At 40.7% G+C, this 13,732-nt stretch overlaps 2 pseudogenes; one reads left to right on the top strand and one right to left on the bottom strand.

Moving 5' to 3' along the window:
- Positions 1-1,551: 1,551 nt before the first annotated feature.
- LOC122889820 lies at positions 1,552-8,022 on the bottom strand (annotated as a pseudogene).
- On the top strand, positions 4,557-6,295 carry LOC122889679 (annotated as a pseudogene).
- Positions 8,023-13,732: the final 5,710 nt, after the last annotated feature.

The raw sequence follows: 13,732 nt of genomic DNA, 5'->3' as shown, positions 1-13,732 counted from the left end.
GGATCCGGAGACAGTAGACAAAGGGATAAAGAATACTTTTGCAGGGTCCCTTATTTTCCTTTAAGAATCTCATTTGAGTCTTATCTGTGGGAGGTAAATTATCCATTTCCCCTTCAATTATTTCAACAGTAAAATGAGAGGGGAAATGCTAGAAAACAAATTGTTCCATCAGCACATGATGGTGAAAGCTTGGTCCAATCTTGTGAAATGTAGGGACATCCATTTTGGTGGGGGGCACATCCCATTTAATGAGAAAATGTAACCTACTGCTCTATTAAAAGAAGATAGTCCTGAGTGATCACTGATGCCTCTCCTGAGTAGGCAAGTCCACAGAATGCTCGTAAACCCGGGCCCCCTCCTTAGCGGCTCCTCCTGCACTGAGTGCCTGCTTGCTTTGTGGGCGCAGCTGCTGCCCCAGCAGTGACTGACTAGGGCCACTGGGAGTCCTACCGAGGACAACCAGTCTGGTGTCTGGTCCCTGGCATAAGGAAGGCCAAGCACAAAGGCCATGCCCGACAGGATGTCTCAGTCTTGCTCTCTGACAGTTTGGGGCTGACACAAGGAGAAAGCAGAACAATTGGGAAAAACAGGAGCTCAAAGGGAAAAAAACAGAAATTGGGAAAATTTGCCGAGTCCATATAAGGCAAAACATATTTGCCATATAAGGCGAAACACTACAAATGGGATTCACAGTCACTAGTGGATAGGAATGAAGAGGCACTGCCCCCTTGGAGCTGCCTGGCTCCTGCAGTCTCTGGTGAGTTCCAGACTCATCCTGGCTGTTCATTCAGATATGCGGATTTCCTATGTCTCATGGATCTTCACAGTAAATTCCACTACCTGGTGTCACTGACGTCTCTTCCTCAAGGCTTAAAGTACTTAACCCAGCAATATATATTGTTAAATTTTAAAGCATCCATTTGTTTATGGTCACATAATATGGGTTCATGTTTGTGTTAAGATTTTAAAATCATATTCATATAATCTTAATAAATAAGATTGAGCAAAATGCGTGAGGGAGATGTTCTGCAGAATTTATCATTCCTTTCTAACAAAGGGCAAGTCAAAAGAATTCATTGTGGAAGGGGTTAGGATTCATGCAATCGACTTGGGCTATAAATAGGCTGAAGTAAATTATGATACATGTTTAGTACCTGCTATGGCTTACCCTTTGGTGTGACACCATTTCCAGCGCTCCCTTATGGAAGGATTGGCACAAAAATAATTTGATTTTGATTATTCAATTGAAAAGTTTTTAGTTAATATGGTCCACAATGGGAATCACATGATGTAGCCAATGCCAGGCTTTTGGGCTGGGCCTCCTCACCTGCCTCTCTACCTGGTAGAGGTGAGGTCCATGTGGGAAGAGTTCTGAGAGTTTCCAAGCCCTCCATTGGAAGGAGCAGCCCTGTCATTGCTGATGTCTCCCTTTTCTTGCATTTGGATGTTGACTTCATCATGGCACACTCCGGATAATCTTCAGGTAAGACTTCGTAGATATGAGAACCATCTTTACTTTCTAAAATTTTCCAGAATAGGAATCAAGCTAGATTTGTTTTTCATGAAACTTTTTATTTGGAGATAACTGTAGATTCACATTTTGTTGTGAGAAATAATACAGAACTACCCAGTTTCCCCCAATGGTAATTTGTGCAAAACCCCAGTGTAATGTTACAGCCAGATGTTCCCAGTGACCCAGTCAAGCGACAGAACATCCCATCCACACAGGATCCCTCCTGCTACTCTTTCAAGTCACTCCTACCTCCCTATTCTGTCCTCTGTGGTAATCACTATTCTGTTCTCTATGTCTGTAACTTTGCCATTTCAAGAAAGTTACATAAATTATCCTGCACAACGTTTTGGGACTGGCTTTTTTCCACACAGAATAATTCTCTGGAAATTCATCTAGTCAATCTAGATAATTTTTTAAGTCACATGAAATCAATCTATTCCTCATTGGTCATAGCATACCAACCCCCAACCCTTATCCAGGGAGTAGAAGTACACTGTTTTTTAGGATATTTACCCTATGCGATCTCAAACAGATTTTAGACATGCTAAAACAAGACTATGTTCTTTCAGGGAACCTGTGTGCAGCAAGAAAGACTGAGGACTAGGCCACTATGATATTCCAGACTCTGCATTTTCACTCTGATAAAACTGAATGTAAGAGGCACAGTAGTTGAATGTTTTATTGATTTAGATACTACATTTGATTTTTCTGTCTTAAATGTAAAAATTTAAAGAAAAATAATGGGTGGATGGCTTTTTTCTTTCTTTGAATAGTCATGCACTCGTAAGTTTATTTTTTAAAATTTTTAGTTTATTTGTTGTTAGGTTTCATATAATGTATGCTTTAAATTGAAGGTAGAATCATTAAAGTTACCTCAATTATCACTCCTCATTACCTCAAGAATCATTCAATTCTTACAACCCTGTGAGACTGATTTTTCCCTCTACTCTATAGATGAGGTTTAGCAAGCTTAAGTAATTTGTTTCTGGTCACCTAGTAAAGAATTACAGAGTATGGAATCAAACCAGGTATGTTTATGATTTCCAAGTCCCCAGTTCAGTGAGAATCCCAGAGCTACACATACAACAAAGGAAGAAACTTGTTATTGGTTCTTAGTAAACTGTTTTGATCACATACCAACGATAATAACTCAGTGTAGGAAAACAGATATGCCAAAAAATATTGTTAACGTTTGTGTGACATACAACCAAAGCAATGCTTTTTTTAAAAAAAAAAAAGAACTTTTAAAACCATCTGGTTTTAGCAAGTAAAACTTCATTAAGTAGTTTCAGCATACCTCTAATTAAGGGTTACAATTCATGTTAATATCAAACATATTTGTGACATGTAGAGTTAACAGTGCATTTCTTCCCTAGATATAGGACATGATAGCATAATGAAGACCTCAAAAGAAAAACCTTCTCATAGCTGAACTTTAAATTCCATATTTTTCTATCAGCTCTTTTGCTTTAGATATATAGGCACTCATGGCATCTTCCTTCGACTGCCCTAGAAAGACACAAAACAGATTATCTTACAGACTGATGTATTGGGAAATTAAGAAAGCTTACTTCACTTATTTAAGAATTAACAACCTTTTTGGAAGTTCCACGCTTCCCATTTCGCCTTGCCTTTAAATCTAACATTCCTGGACACTCTGCCAAAAGAAGAATAGATATGTTTTCAAGTTTACTTTTTACTCACTGCTTCTATAAACATTGCTCAAATGAAATGTATTATTTTTTTAAATATGATATATATATATATACATATATACACACACATACACACACACATATACAATACCAATATTAATGTCTCCAACTATAGATTGTTTGTAGATCCCATAGAGTTCTTTCAGTTCTTCATCATCTGGTCTTGTTTTCAGCTTCCTCACATCTTTTGTGATCTTATCAAAATCAGCCTAGAACACAAAAGGAAGAAAAGGCCAATAGTGCCTTCACTAACTTTCAGCAGGCTTATCTATTTTGCAGGTATTTTACCACCAGACAGTAGGACCTTAAAAAGAAAGAAGAAGGTTTCAAAAAGAGTTATTACTGGTCCAGTTCTTCCAGTATTATCCTAATTTATTTTAATTTATGGATCCCTCTCCTGGTACTTACCTGATATTCAGACAAGATATGGAGAACCACATAAAACCATTACTAGTGAAAAATTCCTTTTTTTTTTTTTTTTAAGTAGGCTCCATGCTGAGCATGGAGCCCAGTGCAGGGCTTGAGCCCACAACCCTGAGATCAAGAACTGGGCTGAGATCTAGAGCTGGATGCTTAACTGACTGAGCCACCCAGGTGCCCTAATATAGAAAATTCTTAATTTTTTTTAAAAAATTAAATTTTATTTAATAATTTAAATTAAATAAAATTAAATTAAATTTTAATACAATTTAAATTTTTTAAAATTTTCAGAAAATTTTAAAAACTAAAAAAGACATAAATAAATGAAAAATACTCTGTGCTCATGGACTGGAAGAAATATCATTGTTTAAATGTCAATACTACCAAAAGCAATATACAGAGTCATGGCAATGAATCCTTATCAACATTCCAATGGCATATTTTACAGAAGTCAAGAAAACAACCTTAAAGTTCATACAGAACCACAAAAGACCCTGAACAAACAAAATAATATTTTTTAAGATTTTATTTATTTATTTGACAGAGAGAGAGATCACAAGTACGCAGAGAGGCAGGCAGAGAGAGAAGGGGAAGCAGGCTCCCCACTGAGCAGAGAGCCCAATGCAGGCCTTGATCCCAGGACCCTGAGATCATGACCTGAGCTGAAGGCAGAAGTTTAACCCACTAAGCTACCCAGGCACCCCGAAACAGAACAATCTTGAGAAAAGATAACAAAGATGGAGTCATGACATGTCCTGATTTCCAGCTATATTACAAAGCTTTAGTAATCAAAAGGGTATGGTATTGGCCTAAAAACAAATGGATGAATGAAACAGAATAGATAGCCCAGAAATAAAAGCATGCATATATGATCGATTAATTTATGACAAAGGAGCCAAGAACATAGAATGTGGAAAGGTGAGTCTCTTCAACAAATGGTATGTGACAACCTTACAGTCACATACAAAAGACTGAAACTGGACCACTGTCTGACACTATGCACAAAAACCAACTGAAATGATTTAATGTCAGGTCAAGTAAGACCTTTTGTTTACATCTTGCTTGAATGTAAGACATAAGTCCACAAAACTCTTCAACAGAAAACAGAGGGGGTGAAAGAAAGAAAGAAAGAAAGAAAGAAAGAAAGAAAGAAAGAAAACAGAGTGGGTAAACTCCTGGACACTGGTCTGAGCAACGATTGTTTGGATCTGACACCAAGAGCAAAGGCAACAAAACAAAAACAAAAATAAAAACGTGAGACTCCATTAAACTAGAAAGCTTCTGTACGGTAAAGAAAACCATCAACAAAATGAAAAGGCAACCTATGGAATGGGAGAAAATATTTGCAAATCATTTATCTTTAAAAAGAAGTGGTTAATATCCTAAATATATAAAGAGCTTACACTACTCAATAGCAAAAAGAAAAATTCAATTAAAAATGGGCAAAGGAACAAAATAGACATTTTTCCAAAGACATACAAATGGAGGTGATCTGATGCTGCATGGGTCATGGTGCAGCTCCAGCCTTGTACATCCCACACCCCTGCATCAATGATGGTGGAGGAGGGCCAGCATGCCTGGGGTGGGGGAGGAAGGCAGAGAACCACAGGGAGGGGAGGGAGGAGGTAGGGGGAGAAGGCAAGAGGAACACCACCTGGGGGAGGTGGAGGCGGCACAGTGCCACCTGTGGGGAGGCCTTGTGCCTGGGTGGGCCTTGCCTGGGCAGGGTTGGGGAGGTACAGGGAGGAGAAGGCAGAGCACCACCTGTTGGTCCAGCAGCCTAGTAAAGCCTGTTGGGGAGGAGCTGACTGATCAGCACCCAGGAAGAAGCACAAAGGGGAGGAACAGGTTGGAGATAAAGCACTCCTGAAGAAGATGAGCTGTTTATCCAACAAAAAAACTTCCAGATTAGACCCTTGAGACATTAACTACAGCTGGACAGACTAACATAAGGACATCATCAGAAACGTTGAAAGAAATTCATTTGCAGAAGAAAAACAAAGGATGTGAAAAGGAAGTGATTCCAAGAAAGCTGAAAAAGTACAAAAAGTACAGTCTATGGGCCAGATTAAAAGCCACTTGGCTCTAAGGCTAGAAGATCAAGATTTGAGAGATTCAAGGCAATAAGCAGCAAAAGGCTTTAGAGAATTTTTTACATGGTCCCAGAACCAACAAAACTACTATAAATAAGGTCCTGTGCCTTGAAAATCTTGAAAATAAGAGATTACCAGGGAAAAGGGCCGCTACCCAGTTTCTGAGTAATCCGTGGGGAGCTCAGAAAAAAACAAAATGCCAAGAGGTTTAAAAACAGTGGCTGGTCAGAAACATGAAAACTTCTAAGAAGTAATCCAAGCTAAATGAGAAATGAAAACATGTATGTTTTCAAACGTGTATGAGATTATTCAGTATAAAGAATTAGTTTTTCTGAAAAAAATCCAATAAATCATTTATAAATTTAAATAAGTAAATAAAGACATACAAATGCCATGTGATTCAGTAATCCCACCTCTGTGTATATACCCAAAAGAATCAAAATCCCTATGTCACAGTGATGTTGCCCCCCACCCCCCGCAACCCCGTGTTCACTGCATCATTGTTTACAACAGTTAAGACATGGCATTACAACCTAAGTGGATGGATGGATGGACACACACACACACACACATAATGGAATATTGTTCAGTCATAAAAATGAAGGTGATCCTGCCATTTGCAGCAACATGGATGGACCTTGGGAGCATTATGTGAGATGCGTGAGTCACAGAGACAAATACTGTAGGACCTCACTTACATGTGGAATCTTAAATAACTAAACTTAAAAAACAGAGGACAGATTGGCAGTTGCAAGGGGGAGGTGAAGGGTGAGGAAAGTGGGTGAATGTGGTCAAAAGGTGGAGAAAACAAATCTATCAAGAGAAATTTCAATATATGTTTCTTTTTATTTTTTTTTAAGATTTATTGATTTATTTGGGAGAGAATACCAGCAGACACCCCGTGGAGCGTGGAGCCCAACGAGGGGATGGATCGCACAACCTGGAGATCCCACAACCTGAGCAGAAACCAAATCAGATGCTCAACTGACTGAGCCACCCAGGCAACCACATCACAGTCTAAGAAGGGGGAAGGTTTGAATTTGAACCTGGCAGACTCTGGAGTATGTGCCTTTAGTCACCATAACATACTTCTTGAAGAATCCTTAAAGGTGGGGGGGTTGTCCCTGGGTGACTGAGTGGGTAAACACTCCAACTTTTGATTTTGGCTCAGGTAGTGATCTCAGGGTCCTGGGACCCAGCCCCATCTGGGACTCGTGCTGGGTGTAGAGCCTACTTGAAGATTCTCTCTCTCTGTCCCTCCCCCTTCAACCTCTAAAATAAACTTAAACCTTAAAAAAAATGAAGCCTTATTCCATGAAATTGTATCCAGATATTTTTTCAAATTTTATTTTAGAAGATTTAATGATGAAAAAATGTTCCTAATATAGTCCCAGGTACAGGAATAAAACTGTATATACATGAGTATAATTTAATCAGGGTGTGTGTATATATACACACATATGCACATGTGTGTACATACGCGTGCACATGAAGTACATACAAGCACACACACACACACACACATTTTTCACAGTACAAGAAAGTAATCCCTCATGTTAGCAGTGGTTATCACCTGCGTGAAGGAATTCCTAATAGTTTTCACTTATTTTATATTTGCTCTTTCCCCAAATTTCCCACCCTGAACATGTAATTTTTTGCATATTGGCAACCTACTATTTTGTAGTTTTACAGATCTCTGCTGTTCAGAAAAACACTCTGTCTCACCAAGGAGCGAGGGGGCGCGCGTGTGGGGCCCCAGCCACCCTCGCCTCCCTTTCGCAGAGGGAAGGGGCAGGCGGAGCAGGGCTGCCTGGTCCCCCGGGAGCAAGCCGGCCTCCACCCTCCCGGGGGCAGCTCTTACTTCGGGAGTAAGAGATCCCCGGGGCTCGCAAGTGTTGCCATGGGGAGCCCCAGGTCGCCGTCAACAGATGGCACAGGTGTGGTCCCCACTGCAGTGAGCGGCGCTCGCGATGGCAGTGGGAGTGTCCCCGGGGTCACTCCGTACAACTCCCGGTGGTGGCGGGGGCGTGGGGGACTCGGGGAGCGAGGACCGCGGGCGACAGCTGTCCCAAGCTCCAGTTCTGACTCGCCCGCCACCCATGGGCTTCACGCCTGTCCCATGCCCACTCGAGCTCTTCCCATTGAGGACGAAGCCCGCTCGTGGGGCTTCCGCACCCTTCAACTCACCTGCAAAGACATGGTGACACCCACTCAGCTACTGCTGCACTCCTGAGGCGCTGGTCCCCAGAGCTCCTGAGGCAGGCGTCCTTAAATGGAAGCGCACCTCCGCCCGCCGTCTCCCACTGGCTGCGCTGTGGGCCCGGCCGGCTCCCATTGGCCACCAGTTCTGGGGGGCGGGGATAAGCGGTGAGTGGCACCTGCCCTGTCCCCAGTGCCTGCCTGCGCCTCCCAAGCCGCACAGAGGGTTGTCTGCAGCCAGCGCCGCTGCAATGGGAAAAGCTAGGAGCAGGGAATTTAAATGAGTTCCTCTCCGCTCTTGGCTCGTTCCCCAGTTCTTTCTCAAGAGGTCGTTTGCAGGAAATCCACAGAAATCTCCCTAGGGCACAGATCTCAGTGGGGATTCCTTTTCATATTTATATCCCTCTGCCCTCTCCTTGATTCCTAGAAACATGGATGGCAGGTTTTTGAGACCTCTCAAGTCTCCTCTCATACTTCTAGGCACACTTCATCAGGAGTGAAAAAAAGCATCTTCTGTTTAAAAAGCAAAACACACCCTGAACACGTGCTGCAACCACTCTGACGGGTTCTCGGTTATTGTAAAGACAGAGTGCGCACTATTCAATCTGACCCCATTCTCCGGGGCAACAAATCCAGTGTCCCTGAAAGTCTGCTGAAACACAGAAGAGGGTTGTGGTGCACAGTTGATTAAGTTCTCAAAGAACTGGAACAGCATTTTTTTTTCAATTTATTTATTTTCAGAAAAACATTATTCATTATTTTTTCACCACACCCAGTGCTCCATGCAAGCCGTGCCCTCTATAATACCCACCACCTGGTACCCCCAAACTCCCACTCCACCGCCACTTCAAACCCCTCAGATTGTGTTTCAGAGTCCATAGTCTTTCATGGTTCACCTCCCCTTCCAATTTACCCAAATTCCCTACTCCTCTCTAACGCCCCTTGTCCTCCATGCTATTTGTTATGCTCCACAAATAAGTGAAACCATATGATAATTGACTCTCTCTGCTTGACTTATTTCACTCAGCATAAGGAAGATGTGGTCCATATACACTATGGAGTATTATGCCTCCATCAGAAAGGACGAATACCCAACTTTTGTAGCAACATGGATGGGACTGGAAGAGATTATGCTGAGTGGAACAGCATTTTCTGATCAAAGGAGTTCATTTCCGACTCTTTCAAGAAAACTTCTTGGAGCAAAATGACTGGAAGACCTGACAAATTCAGGGTTTAGAGAGTTACTGATCAGAAACGTCTAACATATAACAACGCACGTGGTGGAGAAGAATGGCTCTCAAACATTTTAGCTTGTTTTTGCATTGAACGACATTTTAAAAATATTTGCTTGGGGTGCCTGTGTGGCTCAGTTGGCTAAGAATCTGCCTTCAGTTCAGGTCATGATCCCAGAGTCCTGGGATGGAGTCCCACATAGAGGGTCCCTGCTCGGTGGGGAGTCTGTGTCTCCTGGTCCCCCTTGCTTGTGTTCTCTCTTTCTTTCTCTCAGATAAATAAACCACATTTTTAAAAAATATATTTGCTTTACCTTTTCACGCAAATCCTTTGGTTTTTTAAATTTTCTACAAAATACTTTCACGGTGTAATCAATGAATTTCCAAGTAAAAGACAGAAAGCGAATGTTAGCAAAACGTACTGGCCAGGATTTTTTGGTTTTTCATTTTTAAATTTGCAGCTGATGGGACAGACACTGTGGGGGTACAAAGGCAAACGGCAACTTCAGAACAGCAAGTGCTTTCTCTGCTGAGGAAGCCCTAGCAGTGTTTCAGTAGGGAAATACTGGGAGTGAACTCCAGTATCTGTCTGTGTCTAGAGCTGAAATATCTGGGCCTTGTAGTCATTATAAGAAATCAGGAAAAGGGAAAAGGGAAGTCACACTGTGCTCTGTTTTACTTTCTGTCTAGAATGTTCTTCTCAGAACTCTTTCAAAGCATGTTCTTCTCTTGAGTTGCCCTCCTATGAACAGAAGCTAGAACCATGATGTCTTGTTCTGCAAAACTAAAAGAAAGAAAAGACAATGGAAATATTGATGTCTTCTGCCCAGTGATAGTTTACTAGGTACAGTAAAAGCCCAGCTTTCCTTAGGGAGTGAGTCAATGTGGACAATCAAGTTCCTTTTTTTTTCCTTTTTACTATTTATTTAATATTGATTATAATCCAATATACATACATCCATATATATGTAAAATTATAAAACTAAAGGGCATGTTTATGAACCTACCACCAGTTTAAGACATAGAACATTACCTTTACCTTTGTGACTCTCCTGATTTCATCCCATCCTATCTTCCTTATTCATTCTTTCATTCACTGAAATAGTTATTGAGTGCCTAATATGAGCAAGGCACTGCTCATTCTTTAAAAAACATTAGGGAACAGAACAAACAAGATCCTTCTCCTCACATTACATTCTGGTTGAGGATTACAGACAATAACACATATAATAAGCAAATTACATCATCTATTAAAAGATATGCTATAAGTGCTATTTTTAAAAAGAGCAGAGCAAAAGAGGATGTCTTGGATCTGTGGGATGGAAGAGGTGACATGCAATGGTAAATAGGGTAGTCAGGTAGGTGTCTTTGAGACGATGACATTTGATTAAAAGCTTGAAGGAGGGTAAAAGAGCTGACCCTAAGAACTTCCCTTTCAAAGGCAGCCTCTTCTACAAAGGCCCTAAGAATGAGCTTCCACAGCAAATGTGAGGAACAGTAAGGGGCCAGAGTGGCCAGAACAGAATAGAAGAGGTCAGAGAAGAGAAGATGGAGACCATATTGTATATGGCCTCACACAAAGGCATTTGGTGTTAAGTGGGAGTGAAACAGAACCTTGAAGAGTTTTGAGTAAGATCTGACACGATATGACTTAGTTTTTAAAAAAGATCATTCCGGGGAATGCCTGGGTGGCACAGTGGGTTAAGTGACCTACTCTTGGTTTCAGCTCAGGTCGTGATCTCCAGCGGTGGGACTGAATCCCACATCAGGCTCAGTGCCAAGCTGCTTGAGACTCTCTGCCCTCCACCCCTCACTGCACTCTCTCTCTCTCAAATAAATTCGTAAACAAGTAAATCTTTTTAAAAAAATTACTCTTGTTGCTGTGTTGACAAGAGACTATAGGGGAACAAGGCTGGCAGCAAAATCCTTACTATAATTAGAATCCAGAGAACTTATGGGTGTCTCACAGTCATGGGGTAGTGGGGGAGGGTAGCTAGTGAGAAGTATTTCAGATCCTGGATATATTTTGAAGTTTGAGTCAATGATAGTCTCCAGTAGATTCTACATGGGTGTGAGGGAAAGAGATGAGTCAGGATAATTCCAAGATTGTGGGCCTGAGTAACTGGAAGGCCGACTGGTGGAGGAGGTTTGGTGAGGAGCAAAGATCTGAAGTTTTGTTTTGGACATGTTACTGTTGAGACATCAGACATCTAAGTGCAGTTGTCAAATAGGCAGATGGATATCAAGTCTAATCTGGGCTGGGCATCTAGAGGTGGGACTCATGAACACAGAGATAGTATTTAGATCCTTCAGACTGGATGACCCTAGAAACTGAATGGATAAAGAGGAAGAAAGAGAAGAGAACTGAAGACTGATCCATGGGAGTTTGCAACATTGCAACACTTCAAAGGGCTTGGAAAGAAAAGGAAGAACGAGCATATGAGACAGAGAAGAAGTGGTCTTTGGGTGAGAGAAAAACCAAAAGAATTTAGTATGCAGAAGTATGTCAAATGAGAAAGCATGACAGGTTAGACATGGACAGAATTATCGATTGGATTTTCACCTTTGTCAAGATCACGGATGACACTGACAGAAGTTCAGTACAATGGTGGGGGGTGAAGGCTGATTAGAATGGGTTTCAGAAAACATGAGGGGCAATTTTTGTTTGTTTGTTAAAGATTTTATTTATTTATTTGTCAGAGAGCAACAGAGAGAGAGAGAGAGAGAGAGAGAGCACAAGCAGGGGGAGCAGCAGAGGGAGAGAGAGAAACCGACTCCCCGCTGAGCAGGGAGCCTGATGCAGGACTCGATCCCAGGACCCTGGATCATGACCAGGGTCATGTAGTCATTATAAGAAATCATTATAAGATTATAATCATTATAAGAAATCTGAGTCATTATAAGAAATCTGAGCCAAAATCAAGAGTTGGACACTTACCTGACTGAGCCACCCAGGCACTCCATGTTAAGGCAGATACTTAACAACTGAGCCATCCCCGTGTCCCCATGAGTGGCAATTTATAATCATTTTGGGGGGACTCTCCCTTTGTTTACTTCTCCACCTATGTCAAACTGTCTTTATTAATAAATCCTATCAATTTTGTTCATCTTCATGAAGGGTTATTTTGGCACTTTGCTCTTCCCTATAAATTTTAACATTCATGAGTCAAGTTCCACAAAAGAGAATTCTTGAATTTTTCTTGGCATTGCGTTGCAAAGCTATATTGGTTGTGTGTGGGTGGAGAGGCTGATATCTTTCTGACACAGAGATTCACTATTCATGATTCATGTATCTTTTTCAATCAATTTCCTTATTTAATGTTTTCAGACCGTTTTCTAATTTTCTCCCTTGAAGATCTTGTACATCTTACGTGGACTAATTTTTTTCATTTTTTAAGAAGACTTACTTATTTAGTTTAGATAGGGGGAGGGGCAGAGGGAGAACATCTCAGACTCCCCGTTGAGCATAGAGCCCAATGTGGGGCTTGATCTCATGACCCTGAGATCATGACCTGAGCCAAAATCAAGAGTTGGACACTTACCTGACTGAGCCACCCAGGCACTCCATGTGAATTTCTTTTTAAATAACTTTATAATTTTATATTATGTTAGATGGAGTGTTTTTAAAAATTTCATTGTTTGTCCTTTTGTAACTAGTACAGAGAAAGGGAATTCATTCCAACAACTTTGATAAATCTTTGAAGTTTTAATGATTTTTCAGTAAATTATTTTAGGCTTCCTATTTAGCAAACAATAGTCTATGAATAATAACAGTTTCATTTTGTTCTTTCCAATCCTCAGATCTTTCTTTTCCTTCCTTTTTTGCACTATCCAGTACCTACATATAATAATGAGTGGAGTAGTAGTATATGGTTTCTTAAAGGTAATGCTTTCGGAGTTTCACCATCAAATGTGGTATGCTCACTGCAGCTGGCTTATTTCAGTATATATATATATATATATATATATATATATATATATATATATTAGTATGTTAAGGAGGTTTCTTCTTATTTGTAGTTTGGCAAAATTTGTTCCCATGAATGGATGTAGAATTTTGTCAAAAGCTTTTTTATCCTCTACTGGGATGATCATATTGTTTCTCCTTTAATCTTTTTTATTTTTTAGATTTTATTTGTTTATTTGAGAGATGGAGCAACTCAGGCTCTATCCCAGGACATTAGGATCATGACCTAAGCCAAAGGCACTTAGCCAACTGAGCCACCCAGGCACCCTTCTCCTTTGATCTTTTAAAGAAATGGCTTACAATAATTCATTTTTCAATTGCTAAACCAACCTTGCATTCCTTATTAATCTCAAGCTTACCTTGACGAAATGTTTCTCTCTTTTTAAATTACTAGGTTGTGGGCTATATTTTGAGAGTGTTTTTCATCCATGTTTACTTTGTAACTTCCCTTCCTTAGACTTTTATATATTTATTTTCTCTGTATCAGCATGGTGTCAGTGCAGAAAACAAGTCGGGAGAGCATCCTCCCTTGACTGTATTCTGGAATGGATTGTGTTGAATGGAGAGGATCACAAACGACAGAAGGTCACACC

This window comes from Neovison vison, chromosome 11 (genome assembly GCF_020171115.1).
Source record: "Neovison vison isolate M4711 chromosome 11, ASM_NN_V1, whole genome shotgun sequence".
Lineage (NCBI taxonomy): Eukaryota > Metazoa > Chordata > Mammalia > Carnivora > Mustelidae > Neogale > Neogale vison.
The sequence above is the reverse complement of the archived record's forward strand: the minus strand, read 5'-3'. Positions and strand labels throughout refer to the sequence as shown.